Source organism: Microcebus murinus, chromosome 16, assembly GCF_040939455.1.
Source record: "Microcebus murinus isolate Inina chromosome 16, M.murinus_Inina_mat1.0, whole genome shotgun sequence".
Taxonomy (NCBI): Eukaryota; Metazoa; Chordata; class Mammalia; order Primates; family Cheirogaleidae; genus Microcebus; species Microcebus murinus.
In genome coordinates this window covers 54,867,404-54,883,196 of record NC_134119.1, presented here as the reverse complement: position 1 = coordinate 54,883,196, position 15,793 = coordinate 54,867,404, and the positions used below count along the sequence as shown (strand labels likewise).

Genomic DNA, 15,793 nt, shown 5'->3' with positions numbered 1-15,793 from the left:
CCTCAACCCCCCCAGAGCTAGGCAACCAATCTACTTTGTGACTCTATGGATTTACATATTCTGGACATTTCATATATAGCTGCTCCTTGACTTACAATGGGCTTATGTCCCAATAAACCCATTGTTAATTGAAAATAGGGTAAGTTGAAATGCATTAACTGCATTTAATACAGCAGACTAAGCCTCACCTACCTAAATGTGCTCAGAACACTTATATTAGCCTACAGTTGGGCAAAATCATATCCAAAGAATGCTCGCAACACAGTATATCATGGAGTATGTGTTGTTTATCCTTGTGATCGTATGGCTGCCTGGGAGCTGATGCCCAGCACCATGAGAGAGCGTTGTACTGTGTATCACTAGCCTGAGAAAAGATCAAATTCAGAATTTGAAGTACAGTTTCTAATGAATGTGGATCAGTTTTGCAGTACTGTAAAGTTAAAAAGTTGTGTCTTGAACCTGTGTAGGTTGGAGATAGTCTGTAAATGGAATCATACAATATGTGGCCCTATGTTACTGGCTTTTTTAACTTAGCATGTTTTCAAGGTTTATCCACATTATAACAAGTATTAGTACTTCATTTCTTATTACTGCCAGATAATATTCCATTGTTGGGATACACATTTAATTTATCCATTTATCAGTCAATGGACACAGATTATTTTCACTATTTAATCGTTATGAATCATGCTGCTATTAACATTTACATATAGGCAGTTTCTTAAAACATTAAACATACCCTTACCATATGACCTAACAATGTTACTCCTGGGTATCTTCCCTAGAGAAATGAAATTTTATGCTTACACAAAAACCTATATACAAAAATTTGTAGCAGCTCTATTCATAACTGCCAAAAACTGGACACAACCCAAATGTCCTTCAAACAGTGACTGATAACCGTAGCACCTTTATATAATGGAATAACACTCAGTTATAGAGAAGGCCGGAATTACTGATACATGTACATCATGAATGAATCTCAAAGACATTATTCTGACTAAAAGAAGTCAGTTTCAAAGGGTTACAAACTACATAATTCCATTTATATGACATTCTTTTTTTTTTTTTTTTGAGTCAGAGTCTCTGGTGCCTGGGCTAGAGTGCCGTGGCAACAGCCTAGCTCACAGCAACCTCAAACTCCTGGGCTCAAGCGATCTTTCTGCCTCAGCCTCCAAAGTAGCTGGGACTACAGGCATGCCCCAACCACCATGCCCGGCTAATTTTTTACATATATTTTTAGTTGGCCAAATAATTTCTTTCTATTTTTAGTAGAGACGGGGTTTCCGCTCTTGCTCAGGCTGGTTTCGAACTCCTCACCTTGAGCAATCCACCCGCCTTGGCCTCCCAGAGTGCTAGGATTATTTATAGGAGTGACCCACAACACCTGGCCCATTTATATGACATTCTTAAAACAAAATTATAGAAATGAAATAGAATTTGTGGGCTGGTCAGGGTAAAGGGTACAGCTACAAAAGAACAGCACAAGAGAGTTTTTTGTGGGTGATGGAACTGTTCTGTACCCTAATTGTGGAATGGTTATACAAAACACACACACACACACAAAGTAGTTTCCCTCCTTAAGAGCAGGAAATACATTCCAAGACTCCCAGTGGATGCCTGAAACCACAGATAGTACTGAATCCTATATATACTACGTTGATTCCTATACATACATACCTATGATAAAGTGTAATTTATAACTTAGGGACAGTAAGATTAAAAACAATAATAATACGATAGAACTCATAACAATATACTATAATAAAAGTTACATGAATGTGGTCTCTCTCTCAAAATACCTTATTGTACCGTACTCATACTTCTTGTTGTGATGATGTGAATGATAAAATTCAAACCACAGGTGAATATCAGGTAACTGAAACCGTGGAAAGCAAAACCACAGATAAGGGGAGACTACTCTATATAAAATGTTAAATTCATAGAACTGTATCTGAAAAAAAAGTTGCTTTTACTGTATGTTAACTTATAAATAACATTTATATTTTTCTAAAAAGATGTGCAATGATTCTTCTAGCACCTTGTGTTCCAGCCTAGAAAGTCAGCATTCCATAGTTAGCATGTGCTTACCAGCCACTGTGCCAAAGAGCTGACCTCAGAACAAAAGACTTGGCCATCCTAACACAAAAGTAAAAGGTATTTTGAGTCCAAATATAGGATGTTTTTATTTAAATACTAGCTGGCCTTCCATTACTGCTCAGGAGAATTATTAATCATCATTAAATAATGGATCATGCTGACACTCCCCCTGGTACATAAGACACAGAAGTACCTGTGTGAAAAGCACCTGCTTTTAGGACTTTCAACTTGGGGCTCATATCTTTAAACAACTGCTATTTTGTTTTTGGTTTTTGTCTGTTTGTGGTGTCTTAAGTATGTCATACGGGCCTCACCATATTCCCCACTTATGCTTCTCTGGAATATAACAGCCTATCTCTTTAGACTGACACTTCTTGCCTCCCACTTATGCTATAGAGCCTATATTTTACTTGAGATCGCCCTAAAAATTTGGTGAAAATTTTGGAGTTTTTGTGCTGCAGTCAGAAACACAAAGAAATTTCACTTTAATTATTTATACACACACACACACACACACACACATATACTCACATATATAATTTGTTATTCTGAAGCAAAGACTGAGCCCAGAGCATAAGGATATCAGGGTGGTAGATCCCAAAATGTCAGGATTACTCTCAAGTAAACAAGAAGGAGATGGTGTATAACAAAAACTGAACTGAACTTGCGGTCAGAAGATCCCAATTTGAATGATCATGACTCTGCTTACAATCTCACCAGATTCTAGGCAAATAATAAACAAAAAATATATGAAATATGTTAAAAATAACATATAATAATAAACAATAATATGTGTGTTAATAAAGTATGCTACATGGTGGTGAGTGTTATGGGAAAAAAAGCAAAAGTAGAGCAAGGTAAGGGAAATCTAGGCAGAGTGTGGAAAAAGAGGTGAATTCTAATTTTCAATAGGGTGGTCAGGATGGCCTCGCTGAGAAGATGCTATATAAGAAAATGTTTGAAGGAAGGGATGTAAGAATTAGCCAGGCAGATATCTGGGGAAAAGCACTCCAAGAAGAGGAAACAGTGAGCACAAAGTCCCTAAGGCAGGTGTACACCTAGCACCTGTGACAAACAGGAAATAGACTGAGTGTCTACCAGACATCCAAGCAGAAATGTTAGGTAGGTAGACATCTGTAGATGTCTCTAAGTGTAGAATTTGAAAGAGAAGTCTGAGCTGGAAATATAAATGTGGCAATTACTGGACTACGGATATTATTAATAGAGTTATGGGGCTGGAGGAAATCACCACTCATCACTTTGTGAACTAACATTTTAATGAGTGTCTTCTATGTATTAACTGTATGCCAAGGAAAGAGAGAAAGAAAGAGAAACTCGGCCTCACAAAATAATCTGCTAATTTAACTCTAGTTTAACCAGAGCAATGAGGGAAGGTAGGGGAAAGAAACTGAGAAGTCATCCCCAGTCATAGTTTTTAAAAAATTAGTCAACGTGAGAAAAATATAAAAGATTTTTGGTAAATATAGATAATTTTAACTCTGGTTCTTAATCTAGGTGATTACCTGCAGGCCCCTGCTAAATGTCTCATATCCTCATTGTCAAGTCATTGACTAACATTCTTTTCATCAATTTGTCCATCCAGAAATCCATGCCACAGTTTGAATGTGGGTTGGGAGATGAATCAAAGGTGCAAAACATTCTGACAGTTTCAAAGCAGAGCCCTGCTTGCCCAGCCCATGTTACAGCAGACCTGGCAGCTCCCTGTGCCAGCAACATTTTATCAAGGCCTTGAATAAGAGTATTGTTTTGTTCCATGTAGTTGAACACCTGATTTTTATCATAGTGATTCCTAAAAATGGTGATTTCATCCCTGATATACAAGTTATGAATGTAGATCTTACAAGTTGAATGTAGATCTTACAAGTTGAATGTAGATCTTACAAGAAGTCTTAGGAAGGGCAACATAATTTTAACGCAATCCTAGTAGCAATTTATGAATAGCCTTTGCTTCAAAAGTTTAGAATATGTGTTGTTTAGTTACCCAAGACAGCCTACAAATGTCTATTTGAACCTGTATGATAGGCAAACCAAAAGTCCCTCTAAATCTAGGTGATGGGATATCTGTATACTATGTCAGTTATAAGTTGAAAATTTTTAAATATGTATCAATCACCAAACAACACTCACAATTAGTTTATATATGTACCCCTAGGTTAGCTAAGGTCTTCTTGAAGAGAAATAAATTCTAGCTAGCTTTCTAAAAATGGGGGAGAAGGTATTTGAATGGATACCAAGGTAATATATGAAGGATGGGTTAAAATTCAGAGTTTATCAACTTAAACCCTATTGACATTTTAAGCCAGATAATTTTTTGGGGGGGAGCCGGTGTCTAAGGGAAAGCTATCCTGTACATTTGAAGATGTTTAGCAGCATCCCTGGCCCCTACCCACTAGATGCCAGTAGCAGCCCCCTAGCTGTAACAACCAAAAATGTCTCCAAACATTGGCAAATATCTCCTAGAGGCAAAACAGCCCCTGGTTAAGAGTCACTGGCTTAAATGATGAAAACATGGGAAGGACAAAGATACAGCTGGGCTTTTGAAACAACTGAAACCAGATATTTAAAACTCCTCTTGGAAGGCCACATGAAGACAGTGGCAGAGATTGGAGTTATATAGCCAACAGAAGCTGGAAGAATCAAGGCAAGTACCCCAGAGGCTCCAGAGGAGTATGGCCAGCACCTTGATTTTGAACTCCTGGCTTCCAGAAATGTAAGAGAATAAGCTTCTGTTGTTTAAAAATAAAATAAAAATAAAACTCCTCTAGAACTCCCTACATTTCTAATTCTTATTTTCTCTACAATTTTAGCTTTAATTCTCTCATTGCTGCTTAGCAAAGAAAACTGGCCACCAACAGCTCCTGAGTTTTATTTGTTGAAACCCAGGCCTCTGGACAAATAATAACTCTTCTTCCTAATTCCAATTAAAAAAAAATCCTAGGGAAGGATGCTGATTGGCCTGTTTGAGTCTGTGACCTATAGGGTAGATGATGTCAGGGAAACACAGCAGCTTCTACTAAACTCACGTGGTAGAAGTCAGAGGTGGAGTTAGTTCCCAAAAGGAGGAAAATGCTATTGCTGACAGAAGGGTGGTTTGGGGACAAAGAATAATAAGTATACACAACCATTTAATACTGACTAATGAGAAAGGATCCAAAGGGTCTTTCAAGTTCCTAGTTAGGAACGTTAATCTTTTGCCTTCTCTGTGAAGATCCTAAGAAGCATTCAATAAAGGCTAATTATGACAATATTTCCAATATGGGGACAAGAAGAAGGTGAGGCACAACATACGCCAGGACATTAACAGTTCTTCATAATATTGACCTGGATTTGCCTTTTTACATTTGAGGCCTATTTGCAAGTTAGGTACTCTGAGAAGCATTTGAGTCCTTTGGGAGATCACTATTAATTTTTGGATAAATGGGCAGAGTACATATCTATGCTTGGAGGTTTTTTCACTGATGTATTTTAAAGTGAATTTCTGGATGACACGTTTAAGTAATCCACAGATGAAATCTGGGAATATTATTACCATATATTGCTCACAGTCACATATGACAAAGGACTGACAGTTGGTATGCTTTGTGGGCTCCTAATAAAATATACTTCTAACACGAGACTCTGCCTCAGTCAACAGAAGACCAAAATTCAATAACTATTGCCCAATTTGTGGGCTAACAGAAAGCCAAATGTTTGCCTTGAGAATTTCCAACTGGGCTCAAGAATAAAATCTAGGAATATGATAATATACATATCAAATGGACATGAATGTATCCATTTCAGAATTTAAAGAAAGCAGCAATCTAATTTAAGAATTTTTAAAACTTTGCAAAGACTAAATGGAGGTAGTACACAGGAAATCCTTCCCTGGTTCTCTCTTTGGCAAATCCCTGAAATTATGTTCTGTGTTAATTAAATAAGCACCTGTACTTTGACTCTGGAGGGTGAGCTTTGACCTGTATCTTAACTCTCAGCTTTGCCTTAGGCCAGCTAGAACTCATAGGGGTTTCCCAATCAGGAGCTATCTTCCAGTGGAAAGTAGACTCAAGCACCTGATTGCAGCTTTATCCCAGAAGCAGAACTTCTTTATCCAGTCAGGAGCCAATCATAATCAAAGGACAGAGAAAATGTTTGAAGAGGTAAAGAAAAGTGGGGAGGATTTCAACCTTCACAGTCATCTCAGTCTGCTTCATGGGGGGCTTGGGTTTAATGGTCATGGCCCTCACTGCTCTGTTCTTGGACTTCATGGTGTTATGGTTGGTTTTAGGGGCCACATTCCCCAGTGAGCAACATACAGGCACAGTAATATTTTAAAAGTCCATAAGTTGATTACTTAAATGTGGCACATTGAAAATCTCTAAAATCCCAAAGTTAGTAAATATCACATTCCTACATTTTTAAACAGACACCTGACAAAAAGGAATGACCAATGAGATTCTTAATGCTAAGTAAAAAGTACTCCAGCACTCCGTTTTCACAGCAAAGCCAGAGGTCTGGGATGTCTCCTTGCTAATCCAATAATAACTTGTGAGTTGACTACAATTAAACAACCATAAACTTCAATTTTTTCTTATAAAACAGATGATGTTCCACCATTGCTTTTATTAATATAAATGACATGATTTATTTCTCTTTTAACCTCAGGGCAGGGGTGTGATAAAAACATTGAGGACCTGGGGTGGGAGAACCATACAAATGCACCAAGAGTCAACAGTGGAGAGAGACCTGTAAGACTCCACCTTCTACAGTAGCAGAGAGTCCAGCCTACAAGGAGACATGATGACCAATCCCACAGTTCAAAATCCACAAGGCCAGGGCCTGTATGTGATGGTTTCACTGCACCAAGCAGCACCTTAAAAGCAGTAAGTGCTCAACACTGTTTGTTGATTGACTATTTCTGCAAGGCTTATGAATCAGCAAGACTTATTGATATGCAAATCAGAGAAGTGTTTCTCAGTCTTCTCACTGGGAATGGGGAAAGCAGTTGCATAAAAATTATCATAAGTTAAGCAATCAATTTGTCAAATACAATAGATAATATAGCTTCAACAGAAAACAGACCTCATGAATAAAATTTACTCTATCATTGCTCCTATTTTTAAAAATTTAGGGTGAGAAATAAAAATAAAGTTCTATCTTTCAGTTATTTGGGTATGGCAAGAAAAAGAGAGAGCTATGTGTTATTTAGAAGAGATTTCTAATAATTTTTAAGGATCCTTCACACCTACCTTTCAGTACTAAGTATCTAAATGGATGAGCTACGTTGTCTCCATTAAGTCAAAGCAAGTGCCTTCCAAAAACTAGGCACTGTGTTTGATGCTGGAATACAATGGGAGAACATAACACCCCTCTAGCCTTTGATCTGAAGGAGATTATAGTCCAGTGGAAGTGGCATAAACAGATTAATCGACCAATATAAAAATTCAAACCATGGAAGGCAGTTCCCACATTAGATAATGAAAGCAGGAATCAGAAAGGAGCTCTGGTCTGTGAAACAGGGTGGAGAAAGAATCAAGAACACTTTCTGGGCCGGGCACTGTGGCTCACGCCTGTAATCCTAGCTCTTGGGAGGCCGAGGCGGGCGGATTGCTCAAGGTCAGGAGTTCAAAACCAGCCTGAGCAAGAGCGAGACCCCGTCTCTACTATAAATAGAAAGAAATTAATTGGCCAACTGATATATATATAAAAAATTAGCCAGGCATGGTGGTGCATGCCTGTAGTCCCAGCTACTCAGGAGGCTGAGGCAGAAGGATCACTGGAGCCCAGGAGTTTGAGGTTGCTGTGAGCTAGGCTGACGCCACGGCACTCACTCTAGCCTGGACAACAAAGCAAGACTCTGTCTCAAAAAAAAAAAAAAAAAAAAAAAAAAAAGAACACTTTCTATGGATTACACAAGGGGGTGAAAAAGAGAGGAACCAAAGGATCTCTCAAGTTCCTAGTTAGGAAAAAGATCCTAAGAAGCATCCAATGGAGGCTAATTATGATAATAGTTTCACAAAATATGGGGACAGAAAGGAGGCAAGGAAATCATATTATCCAAGTATTCTTGAGCAAATGTCTCATGGAAACATTCAACATAAAGTACTTGTAATCCTCTTAAAGCTTCATTTTTCCCATATAATTCTCAGAAAGCATATTCATGGAATCAAATAAAACTGCTTCTCCCCAACAACAGAGTCCTTAAAACTTCCAAAGGATGGTAAGACCTAAATGAATACAACTTTTAAAAACAATATAACATAATAGGAATGATTGTAAAGTTTCTAGAAAAATTCATGGCTTAATATGCAATGATTATTTTCAATAAATACCTCAAAACATTTGTTTCTAATACTAATTAGAATGTGAATGACTGTGAATACTAAATATCAGGGAAAAAAAGGTTTTGACTGTTGCATAAGTGATTCTAAAAATTGTTTTAATCTTTTGTTTGCTCTGTGTTTTAAGAAAAATTTGAATTTCCAAAGTTCCTGGATAAAATTTAAATATTTTGAACTAGCTATGGCAATTCATGGTAATTATCACTCAAAGATTTATCAGGTCATAAATTGACTTTACTAAGAGAAATGGTTTGAAATGGATTTTGAGTACACTACATTGTATTAATATCTTATAATAGATGCCAATCTGATTAGCAAATGCAATAAAAATATATAAAGAGAAAAAACCTAAGATGTATTTGACAAAAGAAAGGTTTGTTTCAGCAGTCTACGAGTATTTTTAAAAACATCTTATTAAGTGTACAAACCACTGAAAATTAACCTATAGTTTTCTAAGTTTAAGAGGAAAATAAATTATTTTTTCCTAGTACATTAAAAAAAAGACTTATAGTTATAAGCAACACTTTAAAGGCTACCTTAAAAAATACTACTCATTGGTAAAATCCACGCCCTCTCCCATGCAGTCTTTTCTCCAGTGCAAATTATCGATTTGCAGACAAGAGTTAAGTATTCAGAAAACAAACATCTGATTATAGTATAAGCTATAGCTCATACAAAAGCTTTCATGATGAGAAAAGGCATATCTCAAATCTAAGAAGGTAAAACATCAAGTAGCAAAAATGAATCCTTTAAGAACTATCAAACAAAACAAAAAATAAAATTAGATATAAATTCAAGTTTTAGACTGTGGTCAATTGAGGTCTAGACAAAACCCTATGTTTGTTCACTGCCTAGTCTCCAGTCTGCTCCAAGTTTGAAAAGGTAATTGAACACAGTCTATAATTACTGGATTAGACACAGATGGGCTCTGTACATTTCAGGGGGAAAAAAAAGCACTGTTTTGATTCATTTTATGATTGCCTGTAAGGTCAGACTTTTCAAAATGTACTTTCATCTGTTAAATGGTTTCTCAAATTCCCTGGGGTATACCTTCAATAACTGTGATGTTTTAAGCAATTTGGGCCTATCAGATCCTGTCTTTGAGTGTAACTAGCTGCCCATTTTCTAGTATTATAAATGTGCATGTAGGTTAATTGTTACATCTCTTACATATTTTCTGAAGTTGCAGTTTGGGGAGAAAAAATTGAAAAACTGTGCTTCTTTTCCAACAGGAATTGGCAATATTTATGAAGATTTTAACATAAGAAAAAAATTAGCTATGTGATAACAAATGATGTGGTGTCATCTAGTCCATGAAAAATATTTTCTAAATGATTCAAGTGAAAAACAGAAACATTCTGGATGTAAAGTTGTAAGCAAAATAAATTTAGATATCTTGTAACTGAATAATTCATAAAACATTGTAACATATTCTTTGCTAAAATCCTATGCATTTTTATTTAATAACTATAAATTATTTTGTCTACTAACACAAAAAAGTAAAACTATTTCATAACCTAAAAGAAGAAAAATGTTAAACACAGCATTTATATACTTTATAATAATAATGTTATTACATAGCAATGTATTTACATTCATAGTGGAAAATAATATCTAGCTTGCAGAATTCAGTATTTGGTTCCTTCTGTGTAGTCCCTATCCTATTTCCAAACTTCCTATATTAAAAAAAATCTATGCAATAATGTTATCCACAAAGTTTTTAATTATGAAAATTTGTGACATACTCAATAACATCATTAAAATGACATAAAAATCGTCTTTGCTTAGTATACTTAACCACAGAAAGGTGGTTCTCAGGCTAAAGACTTTGTCAAAGTCTTTAGTCCCCAACTCCATCAAATAAGTCTCCAGAGAACAGCTGTTCTGTGCTAGCGGTAAGCAGGGTGGCCAGGATCATCAGCACATTCTTCCTCTCGTTCCCACCCACAGCATGACATTAGGTGCTTTAATTTTTTTTTTTTAAATCTCCTTTCTAATCATAGCTTTAGTTTCTATTCCTAAAATTCACTTCAGTTATCTACTATACCTCAATACCAAAAAAATTAAAATAGGAAGATAGCGTAGAATAAGGAATAATTCCAAAAAGTTTTTATATTTTAGAAAGTTATTTTTTATGTGTACCATGTTTTCATACATTAGGAAAAGGGGAATGTATAGTCACTTAATAAAACTTAAGTTGATATTCGTCATGAAATCACATGTGCATGTAGAAAGTATTTATACTTAAAACAGGAAAATCTTTTCAGCCATGTTCAAGAAAATTTAGCAATTTTACTGGCTCTCTCTACAAGATGTAAAAATGTGATCTACTCATAACTTCTTGTCACAAAACCAAGGAGTTTCTAAACCACGCAGATAATCTTGTGTTTTTTAAAACACACTAATCTGAGTAGAACATTTTACAGAGACAAATGTTTATATCACTATTTACATGAATCCTCATTTCCTTTATAAATGTTCCTATAAAATGCTGTTTTGTACTAAGAAAGTACCTTATAAAATTAAGTCTATTATAAATGTGTTTTATCTTTATGCAAAATGAACTGCAACAATTTTATATTTCACATATATATGGATTTTCTTATGTTTGCTAAACGTAAGATATATCTGTACTAAGTGACTAAAAGCACATAGTACCATGTAAATGCTGTATAAAATTATTAACAATTTCCATCCTTGCTCTTCATAGAGTTCATGCACAAACTCAAGATAATATCAAAATAAGGCATTTGTATAGAAACCGTGACAGAACTTTGGCCTTGTTATTGTGCTGTTTTGTGCTTTCTTCCTGTGGTTGTACATAAACTAAGCTAAACAAAATTGTAAAACTACTAAGGGAGGGGAGTTTCTTCAGGTAAATCTATTTGTGAATTTCAATGTTTCAAAAGATTGGTTACCAAAAATTATCCCTTAATGTAGATTATAAACACACCACAACTACTTAAGAGAGCATAAGGATTTTTTTTAAAAAGATATATATGCTATAAATTAATTCCTTTCTTCTTTCTTTACTCATCACCCCCTTTCCACCCTCTCTCCTTTCCTTTCTTCCTTAATTTCTTTAATTTCATTTCCAAAGTGACAGAAAACATGTCTTAAAAGATTATAATATAATGAATTTGACATTTATTATCTGCATCAACACCCAGTTTTAGCCCAGCTATAGATCACATCTTTACTGATACACATGTACTTTAGATCTTAATGCTCTAAATAAATTGTGAGCTTAAAATCATGAAACTGATTATAGAAACAAAAGAAAGCGTAGAAAGATTTCTTCCTAGCCTCTCTCAAAAAAGGTCTGTCCATTTTTAAACAATTTACATGATGTTTTATGGTCCTTTTAGAAAAGATTATAGTAAACAGTACTCCAAGTGGGTTGTGTGAACCCACAAACCACTCCTCATAAAACTGCTATAATTTTCTAGGACAGGGACAATAAAATATCATACATAAGCCAATGCTAAATCATGGTGTGACCACAGTAACAAACACATTATTTTCTTGAAAATTAAGCATGATAAAGCTGACAAAAAGATGACAAGGAGAAAAATCCTGACAGAGTTTTGTCAATCTACTTAGCACACAAGCATTTACACAACTTTCCTTCATTTCCTAACTGACTTGAAATACAGGTGCTAATCTAGCACCCAAATTTTTATATGTAGTTCACCTATTTTTAATGAGATTAAGAAAATTATTAACTTCAACTGAAGCTCAAGGAACACTTTAAATAAGCCAGTCAACCTACCTAAAATTATTAACATTTTTGTTTCTAATCAAACGTTAAGTTTTATGGAAGATTCTAATGAAATATTCAGGAGATGCATTTCCCATTTCAGACCACTAGGGACCAATACGTGCCTTAGATTCCCAAGTCAGTAATTGAATAGTTAATAGAACGAACATAAGGCAAAAATGAGCACATATTCCCTTCTCCTGAATAGAACCAAATTCATTAACTGTAAAACAGTTGAGAAGATCCAAACAGTATATAGAGAAAAAGAAATGAGCAAATGAAATTTTAAAAAGACAAAAGTAGTTCAAATAGTATAACTATGGAATCATCATCTACTCTGAAAAACTTCCTACTTTTCTTTCCCCACGGTAGAATTGTTGAACAATAAAAATGAAAGGCAATACTAAAAACTGTTTTTCTAACTTGTGGGTGGAAGAAACTGCAATACCACATGTATCAGAAAATAAAGCCTGCCTAATACAATTCCCTGTAGCTGATCACAGCAGCTTATTGCTAAGTCAGGCATAATACTGAAATTAGGATCGGTGAGCCAAGCCAAAATATCTATAAAAGAGTATCATTTATCTTATGATGCAGCAATAATGGTAAAATGAAACAGCATTTTCTACTTAAATCTGTTCATAATTACTAATTCTGGTTAGAGGGAACTATTTAAAATATTTGCGACACTCCTTCATAGTAAAACATTGGAAGAGAACTGGAATGAAATAACATAAAGCCCTGAAAAAAGCTGACACAAATTTTAACGGATATATTTTACTGCTTTTCAGATTCTTAAGTTAAAATGGATGGCTCTTTCTAGAGTAACAAATTATGCTGAACTTATATAGTATTTGTATATAGCTCAAAGTTCCCGATTCTTTCAAATAGATGTTGTTAATTGCCCTCTCAAATTTCCAGAATATGGTAGTGATTCAATTAAATCTGTTAAGACATCATACACAGAAATTTGCTTTCCTTCCTTCTACAACACACAAAATATAAAATAATAAGTACTTCTAAAATAGTGAGAGAACAAAAGTTGAAAACTTGAAATGTATACTCATCAAATCCTTTCATATAAAAATTTACTTTAAATATTCTTGCTTCTAAATCAGACTTTAAGAAATAGGACACCTAAGAAACTTTTTATACTAGTAGATATAAAGAACAAATAGCCACATTAAAAATGAATTCATTATTCTTAAGGTTAAATATGGTTTTGTATAATAAAATACATTGTCCTATCTATTCATCTAGCAGACTTTTGTTTGTGTTTATTGAAAATGCTTTCCATATACTTAAGGCCCCAAATCAGAGCTTCCTGAATGGAATCTACAGAGAAAAAAAATACTGATTTCCAAAAGAAGACTGTGCAAACAATACATAGTTCCAAGATAAATAAATCTACCCAAAGCAACAAAACTTTGTCCGGGTTAATCAACGACTCCTCCTGCTTAGTGAAATATTTCTTTCAGAAAACATAAGATGTCTACATGTCACAGACTTAAAATTAAAATGATCTTTAGAATCTAAAAAAATTTCAACAGCTTAAACACAATATACAATTTATCTAGTCTTGCAAAAAGAATTGAAGAATCTTTGAAGACACAAAATATTTTCACCTCATCCTACAAAATCCAACCTGACTTCTCTGTTTACCAAAGTCCACTCACCCACCTCTACCTCACCCCACCCCACCCCACCCCACCCCACTCCACCCCACTTCCTTTATTAGATTCTCTGTTAATTGCCCATTAGAATGCAAAGGTCTGCCTATGGCAAAATTCTTGTAAGCAAAAAGAAAAATTTACTGAATCTCTTTTCACTCCATGGCCTGGCTTCCTTTAGGTCCCCTCACTGACATTTCTTTGGCCCCACAGTGTGGGGTACAGGCAGATCTGCATGGCTGGCCATATAGATGTATTATGAAGCCTTTACAATTGACCACACAAACACAATACCACAATGTAGGTCAACTTGTGCGCTCAAATGCCAAAGTGAAGCTTATATGGAAGTAAACTACAGACATAAATCTGCAAGGGTAGAATTCCATCCAGTGATCCTAAAATTATTTCAAGGAATCAATTTCCAAGAATGCATCATGAAATCAGAAAAGCCCAGTTACGCTTTAAGAAGTGGGGGTAGGAAGAAGAAAGAAAGAAAATGAAAGACTTTAGAAGAGGCAGTGAAGGTTTCACCAATCATTATATCATTGAGAAGGCTCAAACTACAGATTAAGTTAGAATAAAGAAGATTGTAGAAAGGGTACTTAAAATTATTAACTGATCAAAAATTTGTAGTTGTCATTAAAAAAAAAATACAACTTAGCAATTCAGTTCAGAAAGAAGAATATCCCCAGGAACATACACATCTGTTTAATATTACAAGCCAACTGTCAACATCCTAAGTGAAGTTTTAATTTAATATTTTTTCTTTCTTGATGTTTTACCTTTAATCAATGCCTCATGAGAGTATCAACTTTCTATAAGAAACTGTTAAATATAAAGAAATGTTATTGTAGCATGTTTATAAAATCATAGTTCGAGAACTTTTTATTTTTCCAAAGCCTGACCACAACTTAATTATCTGCAGGACATTCCAAGCTCACAATTGCAAGCTCCAGTTCCCAAGCAATTTTAAACAATATCTACTGTACAGGACAGAGGGTACACAAAAGACCGCAACATGGTTATATTTCCAAAAGTCAGCATTAGGCCCTTTAGACATGGTTTTTATTTTCATTAAGCAATATTTGTTTCCTCACTAATCATTAAATGGTTTTCATCACTATCGCCTGCTTTCCTTTCACATGTCAGTTGTTAGCATCAGTGTTTGTGTTCATAATAAATAAAAAAGTGACCCATCCAGTTATTTAAAAATGAACACACAGGATGTCTGGTTCAACAAGTGTTAAGAGATTCAGCAACATACTCGCACCCTGAATACTGTTCTATTTTAATCTAGACTAAAAAAAGAAAAAACTTAATGGAGTAATATACTCTACAATACTCTCCTCAAAATCAGATTTAAGCTTCATGCCGGCTTATGTTATTGTGGGCATATAGATCTAATCAGTGGTTCAAGACATTTACTCGGGAAAATGGAAGAGGAAAAAAAGACAGTAAGTTCATATTCCTGACCATAACAGAGAGGGGCTAAAATATTGTCAGTTCTGCAGATGGATGAGGAAAGTAGCCTGACTAAAAGTTACATGCCAGAAGCTGACTGAAACATAGGAGAACAACTAACAGAGAATTCCAGAACTTTAGGGATGATTCTGAGAAAGTAAATTTTATATTATATTATTTTATTTTATGTGAGACAGGGTCTCACTCTGTCAGCAGGCTGGAGGGCAGTGGCACAATCACAGGTCACTTCAGCCTTGAACTCCCGGACTCAAGCAAACCTCTCACTTCAGCCTCCCAAATAGCTGGGATTACAAGTGTGCACCACCACACCTGGCTAGGAAAGTAAAGAAAGAAAAGAAAGCTGTAAGCTATGAAATATTAGGAACAATTCAAAAATATGTGAAGTGTAGATGAAACAAAGAGGTGTATCACAAAGACAGAGATAAAATTAATAGTCAATAGAA

The 15,793-nt window shown here is 35.1% G+C and overlaps 1 protein-coding gene across 2 annotated transcripts in view; it reads right to left on the bottom strand.

Moving 5' to 3' along the window:
• The window catches only part of STX18 (syntaxin 18), a 129,872-nt gene that overhangs the window by 93,116 nt on the left and 20,963 nt on the right, over positions 1–15,793 (bottom strand). The window contains exon 1 of one of the 2 annotated variants that reach the window (XM_075992958.1): positions 2,632–2,829. The exons of the other annotated variant lie outside the window; for it this stretch is intronic. The gene's annotated coding sequence lies outside the window, so the exon portion shown is untranslated. Of the gene's footprint in view, positions 1–2,631; positions 2,830–15,793 lie in introns of those variants that run through there. 2 annotated transcript variants of the gene reach the window in all.